This window comes from Corticium candelabrum, chromosome 2 (assembly GCF_963422355.1).
Source record: "Corticium candelabrum chromosome 2, ooCorCand1.1, whole genome shotgun sequence".
NCBI lineage: Eukaryota > Metazoa > Porifera > Homoscleromorpha > Homosclerophorida > Plakinidae > Corticium > Corticium candelabrum.
In genome coordinates this window covers 10,579,417-10,588,740 of record NC_085086.1, presented here as the reverse complement: position 1 = coordinate 10,588,740, position 9,324 = coordinate 10,579,417, and the positions used below count along the sequence as shown (strand labels likewise).

Genomic DNA, 9,324 nt, shown 5'->3' with positions numbered 1-9,324 from the left:
ACAAAATGCTGTCGTTTGGCCAGCCATCATCTAAATATTTGAAGACAGAAATACCACAATTGCTTACAATTATCCATTTCCAAGATCAAAGGTACTGGTATCCATACACTGTCGGCATACATGCAGAAACTAAACACTGTATGTATACACATGCAAACCAGAGTGGTCGGCCTGAAGCCGGTCAAAAGCATCAGGGTCGGTAATTGGTAATTGCAACGAAGACATGAGTCTAGCGATTAGCAATTTCACTCAACACTGAGACACCTCATCAAACGCACACAGATGCAGATGAATGTTCTGCGAACCCCATTTTGTGTTGTCTGCGCATGCGTATCCTGGGCTTATACTTGGGCTTGAACGTATAGTTGGGCATGGGCATCTTTTCGGGCTGACAGTTCTGGCCTGTTGCACATGGGCGTATATACGGGCATGGGCATTGCCGTAGAACACCACTTATCCGACGGGCATGGGACCAAAAGGACGTCAAATAACTGAAAACGTTGGATAACTGAAAACGTCTGATAACTGACGCAGTTTGAAAAATGACTGCAGAATACTTAAAGAAGCTCAACATCTAATTGTACATGTAACAAATAATACAGTACAACTTCTTTGACTAGGGAGAACACTAATGGGAACTGTCAAGACTTAACGTAATCACTAATCTTAGTCTAGATCAATGCTTTCGCTCTTCTTGCTGTAGTTTTCATCAGCAGCCCATTCAGTAGGACCATTGTGCTAACCGAAACTTCAGGTTGTTCTTCCAGGTACTGAAGAACCGTTTCTGGAGCTTCACATTTAATTTGACGACACATGACCACGGATACAGTACTGTACGCACAGGAATCGTATATCCTAGCACGCACACAGCCTCGCAGTTCAGACAAGCCATGCACCGTCGGATAATCCGTGCTGTCAGATAACTGAGTGTTGGATAAGTGGTGTCCTACTGTATTTCGGTATGAGCGTTATTACGGGCGAATACGGTATGTCAATCTCAAGCAACTAACGCACATTAATGACATGCATTGGCTTGATTCTACAGAGTGTGTCGTCTAAAGGCGGGCTGGAATACTGGGCTGACATATGCTGGTACGGCTCCGCTTGGCTTGCTTTGCGTGCTCGTGTAAACGGGGTATAACTTGACAGTTGACCACCTTACCTTTTGCTGCCGCCTTTTTCTTGTTCTATATCAATATATTCCCTTTCAGTCTTTCTGGACTTGGCAAGGCGACACCTTCTTGAAGCTACAACAAGACAAACAACATCAAACAGAAACACAGAACACAATCACCAGCCAAACGCACACACACACACACACACACACACACACACACACACACACACACACACACACACACACACACACACACACACAAACACACACACACACACACACACACACACACACACACACAAACACACACACACACACACACACACACACACACACACACACACACACACACACACACACACACAATGGACAAATTGACAAATGGTAAGCCCTCCACGTCTTTCGACGTCGACCTTGAGGTCAGTTGTGGAGATAGCTTTCTCTGCCTCTAGAGACAGGGCCTCCATGCGCTACGTGGAGTCTTGGGGCCAGCGCTACAATCCACCTGGAGCTTGGTCAGAGTCATCCAGGAGCACTGAAAATGGCGCAGCTCTGGGACTGGACACCAAGGCCCACACGTACCCGTCTGCTGCATGATGTTGCTGCCAAGCCAGCGGTCTTGTCCACCCCAGTCAATGACCAGGTACTCATTTATACTCCTGAGTCGAGAGAAGCAAGTGTGGGTGAGTTTCTTGCTCAAGGAAACTGTGACAGTGTCCCCTCCACCAGGATCGAACCTTCAACCCTCATCACGGAATACAAGATCCCGGATGTCATCACAAATGCTCTACCATCTGCTCCACCCCCTCCCCCCACACACACTGACACACACACACTCTCTCTCTCTCTCACACACACACACACACACACACACACACACACACACACATACACGCACACTCTCTCTCTCTCTCTCTCTCTCTCTCACACACACACACACACACACACACACACACACACTGACACACACTGACAACACCCAACTCAAGTTTAGTATCTTACGATTAGCAATTTATGTTATAGACAGTTTATCTTGTGAAATGTGACATTATGGATGACATAGTGAGACACACTAGATGACAAGTTACATACAGGGATGTCGTCGAAGGGCATCATCTTGCCCTTGAAAACCATTAATTCATTGTTGGCTATCAGCTCTTGCCAGTGAAAACCCAAGAATCGATGATAAATGGCTTTGATTTCCTTAATTCCTGATCTCCCTCCTCTAGGATGAGGTCTCATGATCATTCTAGGGAGAAGCATCAGTAACTTCTAACCTCCATCGTAACCGGGATCCTCGCTAATTTTTGACAGAGGAACAGAACAGCACTCCTGGAACAAAGTCAGAGCTGCCAATTCTCCCGCATTGAGCGGGAGACTCCCGCATTTGGGACCCTTCTCCCACCTACACGCATTTGGCATCAAATCTCCCGCATTCTGACCATTGGTGGGTGTGAAAGAAATGATAGACGTGCCTGTTCTGTGTAACTGTGACCCTACCGTTTTAGTACATTCATGTGTACGCACATACTTGATATTCCAGTATCGATTTCCATTTGTCAGCCCCCCTCTTCATCCGGTTCTTTCCTAGCATACTTGGTCAAAATACTGTACCGACATAGAATGAGGAGTCGGTCAGAGGTGGAAAAGAGGGAGGGGCTGGCTACCTGATTACCATATGTATTGCTGGAAAAGCAATCGAAAAAGGCTACAAGAAAATAGAATCCAGAACATCCCAACTAGCCACGAGAATGTGCATGTACTTTGTTCTTAGATTTTTATAACAGGCAGTAGTACGTACAGTACAAGTTCTGTGTTTAATTAATTAACGATTATGTTTAGTAATTGATATTGATGCTGTGTGTCGCCAATAGGCACATTAATCAATCTGTTAAACATTTGTTGTGCTATAATTATATTAATCAATGGATTCTACTCCAACCGGGCATGCAAATACTGAAATTTTCATGATTAGATATTATTTATATATATTATTTAAAACTTATTACAATATAAATTTACTGATATTAATGCTATTGTAGGCATGTCCAAAAATTTGAAAACTTCCGCATTCTCCCGCATTTTTTCCTGCAAACTCGGTGCATTTTGACACTGCTAGGTTGGCAGGTCTGCAAAGTTCTGAGACAATATGGCACGTGTTGAAATGTCCTTGGTGGCAAAGAACATAGAATCTCGTCAACAGACAGTGAATCGATCGTCTCCCTCGCCCGACGTTGAACATTCAGAGACGTAATTCCATTATCATCAGCTCGCTGTTCTAAAGATTGTGGGCGTGGACAATCAGCTTCATTTGAGGACGAAAGCAGATGAGTACACGTAGCGGAGTGTTGATGCAAACAAATGAACCACATCAAGCATTTCGGACATTGTACCAACCCGTTCTCCCTCACGAAATCAGCCGGACAATTGATGGAACGGTGAGACAGCCGAAGATGCGCAAGTACTGGACGCAGAGGGCCATCAAAACAGCAACCAGATACGGGACAGGAGATGTTTGCCATCAAGAAGAACGTGGAAACAAAGAAGAACGTGGAGACCAAACCAATGGAGACAACTACAGAGCTCAAAAGCGAAGCACCCCAAAGGGGCCCCCGACAGATGACAGCGACGGCGCGGAGGTTAGCGGCCAAAGCTGAAAACGCTATCGCAGGAAAGGTTCTCCTTCTCACTATGCCTGAAGATAAATTAGCTTCTTCAAAAGTTTAGTAACCGCCAAGCCACATACGGGGACAGACAGACAGACAAACAAACAAGAAGACAGACAAACAGACAGACAGAAAAAACAGCCAAGCAGACACACACATACAAGACAAACAAACAGACAAACAGAAGAACAGATTCATACACATCAACACACACACACACACACACACACACACACACACACACACACACACACACACACACACACAATACTAATTTATCTCTCTCACTGTGCGCATCCTCGAAGCTCTTGAATCTGACTGGTGTGATGTAGTTCACCAACGCAGCCAATTCCAAGTTGGTCTCACTCTGTACCTCCCAACTATATGCCTACACATTCAAAATACACACAAATGACCTAAAATCAATAAACAAGAAGCAGGAACAGAAATACTCAGACAGAACAGACAGACAGACAAATAGACATACATACAAAATAGAAAGACAGATTTTCAAATAGGTACATAACAGACAAACTACGCAACAAACAGTTGGTTAATGCTCCTGGCACAAGGAGGATATCAGAGAGACAAACAAAGAGATCGAGAGATCAACAATTAGATGAACAGATGGACGAAATAATGGACGTACACAACAAGCCAACAAGACAGACAGAGATACAGAGAGACAGACAGACAGACAAACAGCCAGCCAGACAGACAGACACACAGGCAGACAGACAGCCAGACAGACAGACAAACTGACAGCCAGACAGACCGCCAGCCAGCCAACCTCCACCAACCAACAATAGTCTAATGCATTGTGAGATGCATCCCTCCAATACAATAGTCTAGTGTATTGTGAGATGCATCCCTCCAATACAATAGACCAATGCATTGTGAGATGCATCCATCCAATAAAGCAATCTGTTCAACCTTCTAGCTGACACATAATTCTGATCATACAAAGTAACCTATTCAAACTACAGAAATGAATCATAACTCCATGTTGTGTGTGCGTGTGTGCATGCGTGTGTGTGTGTGTGTGTGTGTGTGTGTGTGTGTGTGTGTGTGCGTGTGTGTGTGTGTGTGTGTGTGTGTGTGTGTGTGTGTGTGTGTGTGTGTGTGTGTGTGTGTAATTGGTGAGTCTCACTTCATGTGCCGAGAATCTATTCACTTCAGTTGTGCAGTCTGTGGTGATGCCACCAGTTTGTTAAAAAATTTGTAGTCCTATACAACAACAGAAATGGAAGATGCTGCGACTTGCATTGCACACACAGAATAGAAGAACAAAACAAGAAAACACTAAAACACAGGCAGACAGACAGACAGACAGACAGACAGACAGACAGACAGACAGAGCTCTAGAGTCTAGCCTCTCGTATGTAGTTTGCAAGTTTTATGTTGTTACTAGTGTTGGACTTTAGTTATAGTTATTTACTTTGCAGTGATGTATAATAGTTCCATGTTTGAAAATACATGTATTGACAGACAGACAGACAGACAGACAGACAGACAGACAGATGGACAGACTGACAAACAAACAAACATACTAACAAAACAAACAGACAGAGACAGGCATACACAGACAAACAGGAGATATAGTCCGTCGGCCAACACCAGAAAGCGACAAGTTGCGTAGCCCCCCAAACCCGGGAAAGTTTCCGTAGTTGCAATCGTCAAATAGAAACCATGCGAGTGCATCTGCGATTGTTTGCCGTCTTGGAACGAGGCCGTTTCTGAGTAACAAGAAGGATTGACTAAGGCCACGCCCACGCAAATTCGCAGCAACGGCGAACCGAGAGTAAGAGACGAACGTGGTCCCATGCATAAGGTCTATAGATATTAGCTATATCACGCGACGACTTAAACCAGTGCAGCTGTCTTTTCTAGAGCTGGAGGTAATGAAGTGCGGTCTCTAGATAGTATTTCTCACATTACCAGCAGTTCTGTTGATGAAAGAAAACTCCTACATGGTTGTTACACTTGTGCTGCTGCGTTTGACTGCCTTGCAACAGTAACGTGACCCTGAGCGTTCGGAAAGACAGTAAATACCGCACAAGTCGTGACAAACTCCCGGATAAGTGGCACGTACCTTGTAATACTAACTCTCTAGACGTTAGTACAAGTGTACAATAATTAACATACGACCATCAAAAGCAGGACGTAAGCGTTACTGACATAAATTACCTAAATTTACGGCTGTACTAAATCGCTCAAAGTCATTTTTAGTCATTATCTAGTGGACTAATTATTTCATCTAGGAACTACACTTAGCTAACTAATAACCAATGAAATGTAAAGAGCCATCTACTCATCATATTCATCAGTAGAGTTTGCATCAAAATTATCAGCTTCGAACGCATTTGCAGATGCTATAGTGGAAGCAGGCTGCAAAACTTCACGCGGACTAGGGTTTTCGCAATTGTCGCATTGGCACACATCTGTACATGACAAGCAGCTTCGCTGGCAAGAGCAGCGCTTAGAGCTGCACCCAGTTTTACAGCTGCAACTGATCAGTTTCAAAACGTCAACAGGTGCCGGTGGCTTCGTCGTCCGTTCACTAGTTGGGGCACCGTAGCAGACGTAACCAGTTTCCACTCCGTTACAGTTTTTGTGAATTTGCAAAGAATACTATGCGATTACGGAAGTGCTTTTGTAGACGACGCTTCAGTTTGCTGATTTTGTAATTTGGAGTGTCAACACCTTCCTGCTTTAGAAAGTCTACAAATTTTGACCTCAAGTCAGACATCTTGCAAATAGTCCTTCTTCATCTTCGCTAAGTATTGCTTCACCAGCAAGAATTTGAAACGCACGATCATATGCTGCACTGTGTTGTGCATCTTCTAGAGAGATCTGAGAATCGAGCATGTTGGCTAATGTTTTCTGGTGCGTGTAATTCCTGTAGCAAGATTCATGATAGGACAGCTCCTTGGCGATACCATCAGGCTGACCCGGTCCTTGCTGCACTTCCAATAAAATTCTTCTGTCTTTTCTGATTTCCGCTGCGTTTGAAATAGCCGAACATGCAGAAAAGGTAGTAACTCTGCCTAGAGACGGTCGTTTTCCTTGAACATTTTTTCTTCTCTGTTGACAAAACAAATATAGTTTGATGTCGGTTGGGGAGACAAGTCTTCTGGTCCCACGAACGGTTGCAGTGCTGCCCATTGCTTGAGGTGCCTCTGGGTCCTCTGACTCTATTATTGAACTACTTTCAGAGATGCTAACATCTCGGCTGCGCTGAAGTTTGTCTAAAACCTTTTTGTTTGTGTATGCTTGGTAGCATTGTCTGTGATAAGCTCCTATCGGTTTCGATTCATCTGTGTAAGAATTCTGTAGAACCGTAAAGACGTCGTCTAGGCGAATGCTTGCTGCATGTTGCAACGTTCTCCAACTGGTTTGTGTCAAAGCCGTGATAGGACCGGTAACATCATACGAATATGGCACAGGCAGCGCTCAGAGTCAATTTTTGCTGTCTTTGCTCTCTGCACAGACATCTGATGATATTCAAAACAAAACTGCGAAATGATTTTGAATTTGAGATCTGTCAAGATCAACAATAATGCAACAATAAACCTTTGACCTTCGGTTTGGTATATCTAACTGTTCTGTTGACAACTCTACCTCTGATATCGTTGAAAACTGAGTTAATTAGAGCTGAGTAGGGACACTTGGTCGAAAGAAGACAACTAGTAGGTTGCTCACACATAAACTAATGTAGATAGGCGAAAGCTCTTACTTCTAGATTGCTAACTGGAAGTTCATCTAGAGAAACACTGTACTGTGCCATAAGACTTCGATCACGGTACCGGAAGTGGTCATTACGCCCCCGCATCACAATTCTTTACACGAGGTTACGCAAATAAGCGCAGATCATCGTCTGTCCGGCGTGTTACTTGTTTCCCGCACGTTCAGAAAATAATTTGGACTCTTTTGAAGCCAGCCAAATGACAAACCGACGAGGTTATGAGGCCAAGTGTCTGAGACTTGAGGTTGGGCAAGAGTACTACAGAAAGACCGTTGATTTACATTCGTAGGAGAACAGCAGACACCGTTTCATAGTCCACGACAAGGTAGCTGTGCAGCGCTTTCATTCTACGTGATGCCTGCTTGCCTGGACATCTAGCTATAGGCTTTTTGTTGGCAGCCTAATTCGCATTGGTACGGCTTTCTGTTTGCTTACAGTTTGTTCTACTGCTGCTGTAATAGAAGTTGAACTGCTAATGAGCAATCTGGTTTAGTTTAGGTCTCTAGGAAAGTTGACAGACGCACAACTCAAATGGTTTCGTCATCGCGTGGGATATCGAAGTTATTGGGCTAATTCTGCGAGATAACATGTTCACAATGGATGCTTTATGTCTCAGTAGTTTGCATGGTGCGTTTTTACCCGTTTTGAGTGCTGTGCCGACTACAGAGTGAGTAGCCTCGCAATCCAGGCTCTTCCGCGCAGTCGCTGAGCTAACCGCACGTGAATCACACGAGGAGGAGGAGCTTTTACCGGAATTGCTCCAGCGCGAGAAGAGCCTGGAGATGTCATATATATGCCATGTACATGATGTCATATATATTGCCAAGGCTAGGCATGGCATACTGCAGATTTTAGGAAGTGATCATGGTCCTCAATATGCTAATAAAACAATCAAGCAGCTGGCAGTGAGATATCGATTTCGGCTCGTCAAGAGCAGTCCTCACTATCCTCAAGGAAATGGACTTGCGGAAAAGAACAATACAGACAGTGAAGAAATTGATGAAGTGCTCAGAAAAAATGCTTATACATGATGTCATCTGATTACCAACCAATCATCATCCTCGCAAGTAACTAACACTCATGACAACAGTCCCAATGTATAGTCAATACAATTAGATGTACGGAATTCCAACTATATTAGTGTGTGAGTTGTTTATACTTTCGATTTCTTTAAACTAATAATAATATATATTGAGAAATGCATCCTTCCAACAGTCGAATAATTAGTGGTTTAATCTAACCATTACATTTGCTGATGTCCCGTATCAACTTCCCTCTACTTAGCAAAGAGGCAAGGGCGATTTATAATCACTGCATACCTTGTTCAACTCTGGACTTACGTGCATAACAAGTCACGTGCACATGCATTCACAATATTTAATTAATTAATAAGCTTCACAATGTATGACTACAAGCTACTGTGGTATTTAAACAAACACTTTTTCAACACACTAAGTAAACATTCCTTCAAAACAATTTACACAAAAAATTGAAAATGTTTTAGAGAGAATACTTCACAAAATAAAAACCAGTATCAATAACTGTAATTAAGTGTGTGGTGTATACTAACGTTTACGCATGCGCAAATGTGTAAAACCTCTGAGCAATCACAAGAGTCAATATGATCACTCAATCAATTAACCACATCCTAATATCCTTCACCAGCACTAAACATCATAAAATCTACTTCCACCAGTGCACGTAAAACCCAATACACAGACATACTCTTCGAATGCTAAAAACAATGAGAAAACAGTGCCATACAAATCTCCTCCTCAAACTGCGTCCCTCAATCT

At 43.4% G+C, this 9,324-nt stretch overlaps 1 protein-coding gene and 1 long non-coding RNA gene across 2 annotated transcripts in view; both read right to left on the bottom strand.

The window, feature by feature from the left end:
• Window positions 1-1,162: 1,162 nt before the first annotated feature.
• LOC134176633 (uncharacterized) lies at window positions 1,163-5,854 on the bottom strand. Its single transcript, XR_009969310.1, has 4 exons — window positions 5,722-5,854; window positions 4,934-5,010; window positions 4,072-4,171; window positions 1,163-1,247 (listed from the first exon to the last, which is right to left on the bottom strand). It is a non-coding gene; the product is annotated as an uncharacterized LOC134176633 (long non-coding RNA).
• A 3,290-nt stretch (window positions 5,855-9,144) lies between these two features.
• Window positions 9,145-9,324, bottom strand: part of LOC134176540 (1-phosphatidylinositol 4,5-bisphosphate phosphodiesterase beta-1-like) — a 12,555-nt gene continuing 12,375 nt past the window's right edge. Inside the window, exon 23 of the mRNA XM_062643209.1 lies at window positions 9,145-9,324. This exon is cut by the window's right edge and continues 189 nt beyond it. The gene's annotated coding sequence lies outside the window, so the exon portion shown is untranslated.